Below are 16,625 nucleotides of genomic sequence, written 5' to 3' on the forward strand. Positions count from 1 at the left end.
TCTACAGCAGTACTAAAATTTTGAAATACACACATAATATAATTTTCAAGGTACTGCACAACAGTAAAAATGATGCTGTCTGATCTAACAAATTCTGTAAGTCTTTAAATTTTTATACTATTTATAAATGCTGCCTCAACTCTAATACAAACATTCTTGTTTTCCTTTAGGTAGTTAACTTCAAAATGATTTCATCATTCTATGATAGTTTTTGGATTAATACAACGACTTATAAAAATTGTATTGCGAAAACAAAATTTCCTACTTTGATACTTCCCTTGGTGAATAACAACCATTCAGAAGATCCCTTGTGGAACATAAATGTTCAATCTGTGTCTGGAGAGAAATGATTTAGTATATGGCACAAATTAATACTTATAAATTTATATCATAAATGTAATTTAATGATATTGGAAATAAATCAACGTAGCTCTATCCAAAAGATGCAGCAACTAGGGTGAAATATATTTTACATAATTATCCATTCAATTATATGAGTTGTTTTAATTTGTTATTCACAAAATATATATTTCTTTTAGACGGCAACTTCACAAATATATAACATAACTGCAAACTTATATGTAATATAATAACAGTACTGTTTCACATTACATATAAAGTTAAGTAGCATTGCACACCACTTTCATCAGGGAACTTATTTTTTCTTCTGAAATCACCTCCTTCTGCATGTTAATATTCCAGGCTTCAAAATGGGAAAAGAATGAGTATTCTTTTCAAATAATTAAAAAAAACCTCTTATTTTATGATCAGAAAAGATCAAAAACTTAAAAATACCATGAAGTTGAATTTGGCGTTGTTAGCCCACGTGTTCTCTGGAAGCATAAAAACAACACCTCCTCAGATGGACACACAGTAGGTAAACAATCCAATGAGATTTTTTCTTCATACAAAATTAAATGATCAATTTTACAAGCATAACTATGGAAGCAGAGAAGAGAATAAGAGAAACATGAAGGTGCACAGCCATAATTAAGAAACAATTCAAAGACAAACACTTTTTTTGTTTGTTTGAAGTGAAAACAAACTACCAAGGATGAAGCAGTGTCCCTAGGAATGAAAAGAAAGTCTAGTTACTTCCCTTGAAAACTGGCCCAGAGAAAGCACTGATCCCTACAGGCATCAGACTTGTGTTGGCAGAGGAATCACTTTGATTAATGTCACCAATTTTCAGTAATGTTTATCACACAAAAGGCAAAACGTGGTATACTCCCTTTAGAATCTATAAATATGTGTCTGTAAATGGATGATTTATCGAGACTTCATTTCAAGCAAAATGCTAATTTCCTTTTGGAATAAATGACCTAAAATCTCACAATGGAAGTGCTAAGTCCTTTCTGATTCAAAATAGATAAATACATAGATACATAGATACATAGATAGATGATAGATAGATAGATAGATGATAAATAGTTACTCATTTCACAACTACCTTAACATTTATTACCTTTTACATACTTGTATCTGTTTGTTTGTTTGCTTGTTTGCTTTTAAAGACAGTGTTTCTCTGTGTAGCTTTGGTGCCTGTCTTGAAACTAGCTCTTGTAGACCAGGCTGGCCTCAAACTCACAAAGATCCATATGCCTGTGACCCCAGAGTGCTTGGATTAAAAGTGTGTGCCACCACCACCCAACTGTACATTTGCACATACTTTATTTTTATTCATTAAGATTTGGTTCTAATTATGGGTGCAAAGCTAGAGAAAAATAAGCAAAAATAATAAGTTTAAGTAAGTATTCTAGAAAATAGCTTATTAAAGTGATTTTATTTGTTCTTTGTAAAATAATATAGTTTCTCTCACTAAAATGAATATCAAATGAAAACTGTATAAATATTTTTGAATACCCTACATGTTGAAATTACTGGTAATTTCATTTCAATCATGCTTATTCTTATACTTTTACAATATTGTATGTGCATGTCCTGATACATTAGAAAAAAAACTAAGATCATTTGGGAAATTGCTCCCTGATTTAGATTTTAAATTACTCTGGTTAAAGGCCAGTCAACAATGAATCTTCACTCTGGAATTAGATATAAACAAACAAAATATTAGAAAACTATTTATGATAGTAAGTTTTAAAAAAACTTGCCATATAACACTGAAATCTCCACATTGAGGGCCGGGGGGTGGGGGGATCATTTGACTACATACTATAAGAATGTTAATTAAAACATAATTTACATTTTAAATAAATCTTGGATTGAAATTTTTATCTTAAAGATCTATATCTAATAAGATAAATGCCACAACAGTACAATTCCTCTTGGCCAGGAGACTATAAAATATACAAACATGAACTCTTCTGAATAGGTAATAATATTTATTATGGAGGAAACAATTCCAAACTCAGGAAACTAAAGAAATCCTCTGTACTCACTTATAACTGTAAGAAAGAAAAAGAATTCCCCAAACTATAGGATGTATTTTTTTTAAATACATCCTGGAGTGGGTACTATAATTTCTCATTAACTCTATTTATCCCACTTATGCAAGAATTTATTATGCATATGTATGTATATATGTGTATATTTTTTGAATGTATATATGTATGTTGATATACATGTGAATGTGCATGTGTGCGTATGTGTGTAATGTGGATGCAAACACTTGCATGTATATGAATAGACAAACATATGTGAATATATCTGTATATTTACATGTATATGCATGAATTTATACTTGTGTATATGGTATATGTATATTTTAAGTATATATGAATATGTGTGCACATGTGTCTATGTATATGTATGATGTGTGTATATATGAATGTTTTATATTTATGTATGTGTTTTATGTTTCTGTATGTATATGTATATGTTCTAGTGTGTGTGTTCATGTGTTTGTATGTATACATATGTGCTACTGTATGTGTATTCAAGTGTATAATTGTTTCTGTGTTTATGCTTGCATGTGCATGTTTATGTGTATACATGTTCACATGCGTTTATGTGAGCAAGCAATCAATGCCATAGGAAGTTAATTTCCATGCAATGCAGTCCCATTGCACCTAATTTTCTGTAACAATTGAATCATTATATCACACTTGTGAGCAGGCATTGTTCTTAACTGAACATTTCATTATACTACCTGGAAAATTCTCTGCACTCTAAGTGACCTCTGCTGGTATAGCAATCTATTACCAAACCTCACAAATAGTTATCTTTCAAATTCTGACCTTCCAAATCATGCTTAGGAAGCTTTAAATACCAAGAAACTTTGCATTTACTTTATTTTGTGTATTACATGTATTTACAATTTAAGGATATCCAACAGAATTGTAACTCCTTTTTTAATATTGTCTAATTCCACTAAACCCAAACTATACAGACAAATAATGCAAATAAAATGTCTTACGAATGAGTAAATTGCATGAAAATATGCTTGAATTTTCCTCAAAGTTATTACAAGACCATATGATACAAAAATTAAAGTAAATATTAAAATGTGACCACCATTCAAAAATTTAATATCAGATTTCAAATTTGAATCAAGTTAGTTTCAGTGCTTATTACTTGTTCTATCTCAGTAGCTCAGGCACTTAAAAGGAGTCACTCCTAAGTAGCCACTTAGGCCAGGCATCAAATCACAGAGTGGGCAATATTTGCTTAGGTGGCAGCGATTTAGCCTGAGCTCACTAATCCCTCACCCCTCTCTGTGGGTGGTCCATTCTGATGTCACAGCTGGCTTAAAGCACACTATAACAAACAAATTGTTACTGAAATAGTAAGGAAAAACAATGAGTCAGTTCTCAAAGGGCTGTTCTACAGAAAACCTACAAGGTACTAGAGGTAGAGAACTGTGTGGAAAGCCAGTGAAACCACACATTTACAAAGCACTTCTCACAAAAGCACCCTTTATAGCAAATATTATTTTGAATGTGCAATAATGTTTCAAAATTATTTCAACTGTTTCAAAATATATTATAAAATTTTCTTTGTCACTGCTTCAAAAGATGGAAAAGAGACCAATAACTATAATTTAAAATATTACAATTATTTGGATCTTTGGATGAATAATATATTTGTTTTAACGTTAACTATATTATGCTAATATTAAATTACAATGTGGAATAAAAATATAGAATGCAGTGACATATCTTTTACATATATTTCCTAAATTTAAATAAACCAAACCATTATATACCAGAAATTGCCTAATTTACTTTACACACTTCATTGTACTTTAGTTATTTAAAAAAAATTCTACACTTGGTTATCTATGAACAAAATACCACATAAAGAGGAAATTTCTCTTATTTCAAGATTTATCACAAAGAACTATCACTGGATTCATCCAAACATATAGGAATTGTTAGGAAATGATAATATGGCATTCCCTAGGAACCCATCCTTCAAGCCAGGCTGGGAATCAGGCACTTCGGAAAGCCCACATGACATATAGGCTCTCTAATCTATATGAGAATGAGCCTTCCTGAACTACACCTTCCCTTTGGCTCAACTGCCAACTCCCACAGGACCTAACTGGGAACAGGTCACCAAGCCAGCCAATGAATATGGTAGGGAACACCTCTCTCCCTCCTGTTCTCCATGTTCAGTCCCTTAATCGTACCCCCATCTTTGTAATCTTACCCACAGACCACTAGTTGAGGCCTCTCTTCCTTTCTTCCCCCATTCCCCAGGATTCTATGCAGATCATGGTGGCATATCCAGCATTCCTCCCTACTGCAGAAACTAGCAACTACCAAACCCCAGCACCCCTCAAGCCCATTTCCAGTCAGCTTGAATATCTAAAAACACTTTACACTTTATACTCAGGACTCCCAGCAGCCACAACTGGCAGGATTTCGGAAGAATTCCTTACCAGGAGAAACACAACCATGAGACTCTTCTAAGAAAAAGAAAGGGCAGCAGAAACTAAGGAGACCAGATATCTCCTAGAAGTCTCCTATGCACCTAGAAGTACAAACATCCCAAATCCAGATGCCTAGACATTGGCAAAATAAATAAGTAAGTAAGTAAATAAATAAATAAATAAATCCCAAAACAATATGTCTCCACTGGAGCCCAACAAATCTACTGTAACAGACCCTGAAAAATGTAACAGAAATGAAGAACAACACAAGGACATCAAAATAGCTATCATGAATATGCTCAAGAACCTTAAAGAGGACAAGGATAAATTCATTAATGAAATCTATAGAAATATAAACAATGGAAATGAAATAACAAGTATACAAGATATGAAAGTGGAAATGAAATCAAAAAGAAATGAGAAAAAATCTGAAAAACAAAGATACTTAGAAACTCAAATAGGAACCTCAGAGGCAAACCTTACCAACAGATTGCAAGAGATACTCTCAGGCATTGAAGACAGGATAAAAAGAAAAAAAGGATAACTTGTTCAAAGAAAATGTTAAATAAAAAAATCCAGGTAGAAAACATCAAAAAAAATCTGAAACACTATGAAAAGATCAAATCTATGAATAATAGAAATATAGGAGGGGGAAGAAACCTAGATGAAAGATATATAAACTATATTGAACAAATCCAGGAAGAAAATTTCCCAAACTTAAAGGAGATGTCTAGCCAGGTAGGAACAGCATATAGAACATCAATGGATGGAACCAGAAAAAAAAAAAAATCCATGACAAATAAAAGTAGCAGTAAAGGTACAGATCAACTCAATAAGGAAAAAAGACCAAATACCTTATATAAAGGCACACCATTAGAATAACACCAGAATTTTCAATGGAAACCCTAAATGCCAGAAGGGACTGGACTTATGTTCTACAAACTCTTGAGAGATCATAGGTGCTATCACAGACTACCACACCTAGTAAAATTCTCAATTATAAAGATGGGGAAATAAAGATACTCCATGATAAAAATTTAAGCAGTATCTATCTACAAATACAAAACTACAAAAAATTCTAGAAGGAAAACTTCAGCATGAAGAGGTTAACCGCCCCCCCCAAAAAAAAACTATGAGGAATAATCCCAGACCAGCAAATCAAAACAAGGAAGAAAAACACTCATTCAACTGCAACAAAAATGATGAAACCCAACAAGTACTGCTCATTGGTAACTCTTCACATCAATGGTTTTAATTCCGTATTTTAAAAACATAGACAGACTGCATTTGAAAACAGTATCCATTCTTCTGTAGCATCCAAGAAGCACACCTTAATATTTAGAAGAAAAATCAACTCCGGGTAAAATTATGGAAAGATATTTCAAGCAAATAGGCCCAAGAAGCAAGCTGGTACAGCCATTTTAATGTCTGACAAAATAGATTTCAAATCAAAACTAATCAGACGAGATAGGGAAGGACACTACATGCTTACATCAAAGAAAAAAACTCATAACACTGTAGGACCCAGCCATGACAAACTCAATAGAGGCCCGAGTCTCAGTAGTTTACCCTAGAGCTCTACCTGGTTTCAAAAAAGGACCACAAACTGAGACCACCCAAGCACCACCCAGAAACAGACCATCCAAAGAAATTCCTAATGTTCTAACCATTGTAGATAGAATCACCTGCCAGGACACACCCATCTCTTTTCACCAGGACAATCCTGACAAATTTTATCCAATCAGAGGTCCTAAAACTTAGAAATGCCTCACACCAACCTTTGCTATTATTAAAAACCATCACAACTGAGCTCGGGCTCTCCAATCACACCAATATGTTGAACACGTGAGAGTCTGAGTTTAAACTTCAATAATAAGAATAAAGCCTCTTTGCTTTTATTATAGGACTCAGTCTCCTACTTGGTTTGGGGGGGCACTCTGTGATCTGGGCATAGCAAAACATTTCACCTAAACACAAAAGAATACACCATCTTCCCAGCAGCTAATGGATCATTCCCCAAAACTGATTATATACTTGGACACAAAGCAAGCCTCAACAAATGCAAGAAAATTTGAAATAACACCCTGTATCTTATCTGATCACCATGGATTCAAGCTAGATACCAACAACAACAGACATATAAACGTTACAAACTCATGGAAAATGAACAAGTTTCCACTAAATAAAATATGGGTCAAGATAGAAATTATGAAAGAAATTAAAGACTTTCAAAATTGAATGAAAATGAACATACAACACACCCAAACTTAAGGGACACAAGAGAGGGAGTTCTACAGGGCAATTTCATAGCCCAAAGGATCCATATTAAAAAATGAGACAAAAAGAGGGAGAGAGAGACAGAAAGAGAGAGGGAGCACATATTATTAACTTAACAGCATGTATGAATGCTCTAGAACAAAGTGAAGATTTAAAAAGTATTCTGCCACTGGAAACTATCTGAATTGATATATTTAAGTGATATTGGGCATAAAGGTCCAATTTGGCAAGCAAACACATAGAGAAATGATGTAGGAGGTGCTTCTTTCTATGTGTTGCTTGTATTGGTTAATGAATAAAGAAACTACCTCGGCCTGATAGGAGCAGAATTTAGGAAAGCGGAGAAGACAGAACTGAATTCTGGGAGGAAGAAAACAGAGTGAGAGAGGAACACCATGGAGCCACCACAGACAGGCATGCCAAATCTTTCCCAGTAAGCCACTGCCACGTGGTGATATACAGATGAATAGAAATGGGTTAAATCAAGATGTGAGAGCTAATAAGAGGCTAGAGATAATGAGCCAAGCAGTGATTTAATCAATACAATTTCTGTGTGGTTATTTCAGAACTAAGCTAGCCGGGTGGCCGGGACAAACAAGCTGGCCCCCCTGGAACAGAGAAATATTTACACTAACCAGCGATTTGGTAAAACATATAAGCCACCAATTTCTCTAAGGGAAATTTCATGATATCAACTATTTCATCTAGTTCTTCGTGTAGGGGGCATAGAGATCTTTGTGCTCACAGACATGCACTAGAGAGGAACCTTGAATATTAAGCACACAGGGTTGTTCCTTCAAGAGAAAGAATGCAATGTTTTCTACCCAATGTGATCTTATACACTGAAAACTATTTATTTAGAGACAATCTAGAAACTGAGGCATATTAGTCAAATATTAGTAAAGAAAATGGAACCTCTACTGGCCAGTGTCTAGAGGAGCCACCATCTGCCGCCACCCACAAGGAAGGTGTTGTGGCCAACAGGATGCTTCAAAATACTAATGTCTTAAGTTGGACTGATGAAGAGTCTTCCCCTGCACTGTGCAACCTCATGTCATCTCAGCACTCTCCATATCACTAAGGAAGAGATTTATCACAACAAATGCACGATGCACTTACTGCTGCTATTTACTAATCAGCTGATGAATATAATAAAAGAAAGCATAACCAGCCCCAAATTTGAGTCACTGATTAAATTCATCCAAACAACTGTTAATATGACAGGAAGAATCTGATAACCCTGTAGGGATTGATCAGTGGCCCCTTAATGGTTAAAAATTAAAACAGGCCAAACACCTAGTACAATAATAATTGCAAGTAGGACATAGAAGTCAGTCCTTAGAATTCCCATATTTTTTGTAATTATGAAAAGGCAAAGAACAAATTTTAACTGTTGCATGATCTCTGGGGGCATAAATGCTACTCCATCCAGAGTTCCCTGTTCCTAATATGATTCCTCAAGGACATTTCATTATTATACATGACTTAAAGGATTGCTTTTTCTCTATCCCTCTACATCCTGATAAGGGACATTTCATATTCTCTATTTCTACTTTAAGCAATCAACACTAAGCGAACTGATATCAATGGAAAATTCTACCACAAGGGATGAAAAATAGCACCATTATATTCAATATTATGTACATAAAGCACTTAATTCAGTGCTGACTAAATTTGTTAAGATTTTGATCTTTCATTATATGGATGACATTTTCCTGTGCTACCCATTTAATCAATACTTAAATGAGTACTTAACTAAACTAAAAGAACAAATTTTAAGTATAGCTCTGGATAAAATACAAAAACATATCCTTAAAAAAATTTTAGGATATACTATTACTCAACAACAAATTTCCATTATCCTCTCTATGTAGGACATCCCAAACAATGTAATTACGCTTACTAAAAAAAATTGAGGGCCATGTCAATTGAGCATGTCCTACATATTTAATACTACTAAATATTTAGCTCTGTTCCTTAATTAACTTTCTGAAGATTCTCAGTTAAACTATGTAAAAAAAAAAAAGAAAAAACCGCCAAAAAAGAAGCAAGTTACTAGTTTATTACATAATATTGCTGATAAAGTGGTAGTTCCTTAAATTAATCTCATGCTGTCTTATCAATCAATTATCCTTCCTTCTTCCTCATCATCTATTAGAATTATAAATCAACAACACAATGGTAATATAAAAATTTATACATAATTCTCTGCAATGTTCTGTAACGTCTCATCTAAAATAAATTATAGACTTGATAAAGATACATTTTAATTAATTTACTGGCACAGATCTTACAGAAACCACTGTACATTTAAAAACATGGGTTAATTATTTCTTACATACTGATAATAATTTGCAGGTAACAATAACATATAACGTATGACTGATAAGTAATCATTATCCTATACCTCCTCTTAATATTTCTTTTGAAGATAACCCATGGATATTACCTAAAATTACATCAGAAAATTCTAGAGTTTGCTTTTTATTGTTTTTACAGATGGCTATTCAAGTGCATAAGGAGCTTAAGTCTTCTATATAAATTCCAAATCCTCCATGAAAAAGATTATACAGACCCCTTGTTGTACAGCTCAATAGTCTGAAATTGCTATAAAAAAAGCTTATTAGATGTGTCTCAGCATTGACCATTTTAACTGACTCTATTGAGTTAAAATTGTTTCTCTTTTAGAAACTACAAGACTTAAACCCAACTCCACTACTAATGTTACTCATAATTATTTCTCTCTCTTCAGACTTCTATATAACAACGAACACAACCTTCTTTTATAACTCATATCATGGTCATTCTAACTCGTCAACATTCGTTAGTGCCCAAGCCAACACACTAGCCTCCTCCCTGCCCCTAATACTTCCTTTTTCAGGAATTTCAAAATCTCATGAGCTTCTTCATCTAAAGGTCAAATTGTTAGAATTCTCTTGACTTCATAACAAATCATTTATCCCTATCCTTTTTTTTCTTCTTCTATCCATTGCCCTGTGCTGGTAGAATTAAACCTCAGGAGAGAAAATTTAATGTCACTTGGCAAACTGATATTACTCATCCTTCAGAATTTGGGTGTTTCAAATTTGTTCATGTTATGGTTGGTGCTATTCAAAATATGATTGATGATTCTGTTCAGAAGGTTAAACTACTTCAAGATCAAGATATTATGGAATAACACCATCAAATACTTGTCTAAATAGTGAATTTTAAAAATAAAAAGGAGGTATAAACACCCACCATAACTGCTGCATACTATGCTACTTTTGGCTGTGCTCAATTTTTTTTCTTCCTTATAAAGAATAATACTTTTTCTGCTGCACAAAAACATTTTGGAGACATGGCCTAAAACACATGTTAAATGAAAAGACCTAGAAACTAATCAATAGAAGGGCCACATGATCTCCTAACATTAAGACAAGGTTATGCTTATCCTCTTCCAGAAAATGAAAGGAGTCCCAGATGACTCCTGGTGGAATGTATAAGCCCAGGACAACATTCTGGAGACCAAACAAAAATGAAGTGTCTGAGAATAGATGACATACCTAAGGAAAGTCGCAAGAAGTGAATAAACTGGTGGCTTGGTGAGGTATGAAGCCTTTAATACCTTTTCAAGCCAAGATATTGGAGAGACAAGAAGAACACAATACTACTGGCCCAAACATGATAATGTTATGTTTACAGATATATTATATGCAAATTCTCAGACTGTCAATACAGAATCCAAATGGGAGTGGGAGGGTGTTGGGAAGAGGGGCGGAAATGGAAACTTTTATAATTTAATAAAATTACTTTCAAAAAAAATGAAATGTAGAGAGAATATCTGGATACTGTAAAACATTGACTATTGTATAACCAACATAATAGTACACTTGATAATACCACTCTCCTGAGACTCTTAGTGTTTACAGCAACAGACTCACTCAAGATGTTCCTCACTGCAGCATTTTAACAGAACATTAGATAGTTCCTTACTCCTGAGTACTTACTTACTTTTCATTCATAAAAATAAGGGCATCTGCTTACCTATAAACTCTATTATAAACTCTATTCTTAACTATCAGTTAATGATTCACTTATAGCCTCAGCTTTGTCATGACCACATTCATCCACATTCTCCAAACCTCCTTTGTTGTATGTTTCCAGTAGGACTTGCTCAAGGTTTTGGTTATCATGTTTGAAGAGAATTGTTCCCTAGTTCTGTGTCCCCACAATCCTTGCTATTCCCTCACCTTACTCAATGACGTTGACTGGTATGGTGCCAGTTTGACCTGTAAACTATACCACCTTTTGGATTTCTCTATGAGGACGAGTCATGAATTCTTTGATCCTGTGAAGTGTAAATAATGTCAATTTGAAAAATCTTAAAGGAGTTAAAAAGTTCCTAATAAGGCAATGTGAAGTTTTTGCTTAAAATAAAAACAGTGTGTGTCTGGTGTGCCTGTGCATTGGTGCCTTGGTGCATTGTGCCTGTGCATTGTATGTGTTCCTGTGTGTCAGTGTGTTGTATTTTGTATGTGTTGTGTAGTATGTGTGCATTTGTATGTGTTGTGTAGTATTGATGTTGTGTTGTACAGCTTGCGTATGTCTTGTGTTTCTTGGGAGAGTGTGAAATAACTACTAAATTACTAGATATACTTCTTCTCCTGTTGCATCTTGCTCATTCCTTAAACATAGACTTCACTGTGTCAGCCTTTGATTGTGGTAAATCATCACCCTAGAATATGTGACTTGATAAAAAACAAACAGTAACTGTCATTGGCATGGGCTTCATGTCAAGTCTGACCTCTGCTTCTTTCTACTTACTTGGAAAAGTAAAACTTCCTTCTTCTCCCAGGTGCCCATCATTTTGTTCCTCAGGATAATTATATAACAAAATCTTTTATTGCTTGAACAAGCTCATTCTCCAAATGACCATGACCTTGGATGTTCTTATTGATAATGCTGGTCATCATTGCTTTAGCCTAGATCTAAAGAGCTTGAGAAAAGACCAGTATAGCCATGGAGCTGGTCACCGAGCATCCCATTTTGTTCTTGGATGACCCCACCACTGGCTTAGACTTGAGCACTACTACTGATGTCATCTCGGTCCTGAAAATGATGTCTAGGAGGGGACGGACCATCACCTTCTCCATCAAGCAGCCCCCGTACTCCATCTTCAGACTGTTTGACAGCCTCAACTTAGTGGCCTCAGGAAAAGTCATGTTTCACGGGCCTGCACAGGCTTTAGAATACTTCAAATCTGCAGGTTACAACTATGATTCTCACAACAACCCTGCAGACTTTTTCCTGGACATCATTAACGGAAGTTTCTCTGCTCTATTAGACACAGAGGAAGACGGCCATGATGTCGAGAAAGATAAAGACCTTTCCGAGAGACAGCACCAAGTCACAGAAAACTTAGCCAATATGTATGCCCAGTCCTCCGAATACAGCAAAATGAGAACTGAACTGGATCCACTCTTGGGGAAACAGAATGCAGGGAGGAGATCAGTCTCAGAGGCGATCACATGTGTCACCCCTTTCTGGTATCAGCTTGGATGGATTATCCACCGTTCACTTAAAAATATCAAGGGTTTTCCACGGATCATTATAATAAAGGCAACTATCACGGCCATAGTGGCTCTCGTTTTGGGTACAGTTTTCCATGTCCTACAGAATGATTGCACTGCTGTCCAGGGCAGAGCTGCCTTGCTCTTCTTGCTCACAAGCTTTGAATGTATCACAGGCATGACTACAGGGGAGCTCTTTGTGATTGACAGGGATCGCTTTCTACATGAGCACACCAGTGGATACTACAGAGTGTCATCGTATTTCCTTGGGAAATTGCTGGGTGACCTGGTACCCAGGAGGTTATTGCCAAGTATTATATTTACTGTTATAGTATTCAGCATGACAGGAGTAATAACAGATGTGAAGGGTTTCTTCACTATGATATTCACCATCATGATGTTGGCTTGCTGTACCAGTTCCATGCCACTGTCTTTAGGAGCAGGGGAGAATGCAGCAGCTGCACCAACAGAACTCATAACCATCTATTTTACGTTCATGCTGTTGATCTCAGGTCTGTCACTATATTCCGTAAACCTCATGCGGGACCTCTCATGGATTAAGTACTTGAGCATTCCTCATTATGGATTTATAGCTTTGCAACACAATGAACTCGTGGGACAAAACTTCTGCCCAGAACATAAAGCAGCAGAAGTCAGTAGATGTCACAACTTTGTAATGTGTACTGGTGAAGAATTCTTGACAATCTGGGACATTGACCTCTCATCATGGGGATTCTGGGAGAATCTCGTGACCTTAACTTGTATAATGATTATCCTCTTATTAATTACCTATGTGCAGTTATTATTTCTTAAGAAAAAGAGATATTTTAAAATCACTCCTCCATTTTCTTTTAATTGACCTTTAAAAAACAACTAAAATCTTTCTTTTTTGTAAATCCCTCCCCCCCCCAAAGCAACTAGAGTTTTACATAGTAGGGCACATTGACTGTCTTCTAAATATTTACACTTACACTCATGGACACACGCTGCAGCCAGCATTACCCAGGAAAGATTTCCATTGTAATGAATTGTGGTGAACGCAGAGACTCATAACTGCTCAAAGGACTAGAGTAAGTGACACTTGAGTATTTAACCCTAAACAGGACACCCATACAACCCCTTCCAAAGCTTAGAAGATTTAGTAGAAAGAGTCAGGAGCCAGAAGATGAGAAGAACAGCTGGAAATGCTCTATTGTGGGCATGACACAGCCCTTGCACCCATGGTCTGTCTCACAACATCTGCAGCTCCCTGCACAAGACTGGGTCCTTCATCAGCACAGCAAGGGTCAGAGAGAGACTTAATGGGACCACACCCTATTCTGCTGAACTATTGCTACTGGAAGATTATGGAAGAGAGGCAGTCATTGATTTCACATTGATACTCAACAGGAGAGTCAGCTAGGCTCCTGTGGAATATCTAAAACCATGATCACACAGACAACACTGGTTAAACTCTGTGGTTCACAAGACAAAACCCAAAGATAAAAATGTGGGAAAGGGAATTTTGGAGAGGGTGTTTGAAGAGTTGGAAGGGAGAAAAGAAAGATGGGAGTGAGTGAGAATGGCTGAAATGTATTATGTACATATGCGAAATTGTCAAAATTTTTTAAATAAAAATTACAAATAAAAAAAATAACCTCCACCCTACATCAGACAGAGTACTGATCTCCAAAATATATAAAGAAGACAAGATATTAGACATCAAAATTCTAAATAATCCAATTTAAAAATAGGGTACAGAACTAAACAGAGAATTCTCAACAGAAGAATCTCAAATGGCCCCAAAAAACACTTAAGGAAATTTCCAACATCCATAGTCATCAAGGAAATGCAAATCATAATGACTCTGGGATATTATGCTTATATCAGTCGGAATGGCTAAGATCAAAAACACCAATGAAAGCTTATGCTAGAAAGGATGTGGAGTAAGGGAAACACTCCTCCATTGCCGGTGGTAATGCAAACTTGCATAACCACTCTGGAAGTCAATATGGCGGTTGATCAGAAAATTAGTAATCAACCTACTTCAGGACCCAGCAATACCACTCTTGCGCATATACCCAATGGATTCTCAATCATACCACAAGGACATTTGCTCAATTATGTTCACAGCAACATTATTTGTAAAAGCCAGAACCTGGAAACAACCTAGATGTTCCTTAACTGAAGAATAAATACTCAGCAGTTTAAAAAAAAAAAAGAGGAACCTAGCTAGCTAGCTGTTAAGCAAAAAATTAACGAACCTATAGTCCATAATCCTAGAGAAACTAAATAACAAGGAAAAGCCTAGGAATAACATACATAGATCCACCTGGAAAGATAAGATTGCATGACAAAATTGAAAACATAGGGGTGAGGGAAAAGGAGGGCATAAGAGGAGAGAAGGGGAGGGGAGGGGAGAACTTGAGGGAATGGGATACAAGAGATGGAAGAAGGACAGAGATGAGAGCATGAGAACACAGTTCTGGGACAACTAAGCGGGGTTCACAGGAGCTCACAGAGACTGGAGCAGCAATCATGGAGCCTGCACGGGTCTGTACAAGGTTCTCTGCATGTATGTCATGGTTGTGTAACTTGGTGTTCTAGTGGGCATCCTAACAGTGGGAACTGGGATGTCTCCTACTCTTTTGCTTGTTCTTGGGACTGTTGACCTCCTACTGGGTTGCCTCAACCAGCCTTGACATGAAGTTTTGTGCCTAGTCTTACGTAACTTGTTATGCCATGTTCAGTTGCTATCCATGGGAGGTCTGCCCTTTCCTGAAGGAAAACAGAGAAAGAGTAGATATGTGGGAGAGAGGAGGAATGAATAAGAGGGTTGGAGGGGAGGAAACTGCTGTGGGGTGTACTATATGAGAGAAGAATTTCTAAAAATTCTTTAAGTTGTGATTTATTACCAAAAAAAAAAATCTACTCAAACAAAGGTAAGAAGAGAATTATACTATGATGATAAAATGTCAAAATCAGCATTAAGTGTAAAAGGTAGAGTGAGGGAATAATCTGGCAGAGGCAGGTAGTTACCTAAAGAGTCTGCACGGCCAACTCCCAGTGCTGGCACCTCAGGTCGCTGTTGCCTACCGAGTACTTAGTGATGAAGTTCAAACTATAGAGAAATGGTGGTAATGTCTAGCTGATCATATCATATTTATTCCAGTAAGTATTAGTGTTAAATGAAAGCATACACTTTTTAAAGAAAAAACGTAACCCGAACATACATACATTTAAAGAATTAGTTATAAATACAAAGCTAATCTCATAAACACTCTGAGCCCAATCTTCCCTAAAACCTGAAAATCACCAAGCAAATTATAGATCTAAGCATCTCGTTATTACACTGGAAATTGAAAATTCTAATACTCAGGAAAAATGTGAGTAAATTTTTCTTAAAAATAGGTCCTTTAAAATGAAAACAATGGGTCGGGCAGTGGTGGCACATGCCTTTATTCCCAGCACTCGGGAGGCAGAGGCAGTTGCATCTCTGTGAGTTCGAGGTCAGCCTGGTCCACAAGAGCTAGTTCTAGGATAGGCTCCAAAGCTATAAAGAAATCCTATCTCGGGGGGGGAAAACCCACATTGATAGTATTTTCCATTTTCTTTAAAAAAAAAAAGGAAGTAAAAATATAAATTTCATACACGCTTTACATAATTCCTGTATTTCAAGTTGTACAATGATCCTGAAAGCACCATTTGGCACATGAAGCTTTTGAATGATGGCAAGAAATGCCTCAAACTGTGCCTGCCAGAGGGACAGTCTGGAAGCAAGTGCACTTGGGACTCACGAAGGTCTCTTTGCCATGGGAACAGGGTTATGTGAAAACACAACAGAATTTAGTCAAGCTTTCTAAATTGAATATGTACATTCTTTCCCATTCTTCTAAGTTTAGGAGGTCATTTTGTTGGCAACTGTCAGTTATCTGTGTCATTAAGGAAACCATGACAAACTCCTTTACAATGTGTGGGTCATC

The 16,625-nt window shown here is 35.9% G+C and overlaps 1 protein-coding gene and 1 pseudogene across 5 annotated transcripts in view; one reads left to right on the plus strand and one right to left on the minus strand.

Annotated features, from left to right (window-relative positions):
• Positions 1-16,625, minus strand: part of Xrcc4 (X-ray repair cross complementing 4) — a 212,661-nt gene that overhangs the window by 155,898 nt on the left and 40,138 nt on the right. The window lies entirely within an intron of this gene.
• Positions 12,082-13,536, plus strand: LOC148119644 (ATP-binding cassette sub-family G member 3 pseudogene; annotated as a pseudogene).

Source organism: Myodes glareolus, chromosome 15 (assembly GCF_982192425.1).
Source record: "Myodes glareolus chromosome 15, mMyoGla1.1, whole genome shotgun sequence".
NCBI lineage: Eukaryota > Metazoa > Chordata > Mammalia > Rodentia > Cricetidae > Myodes > Myodes glareolus.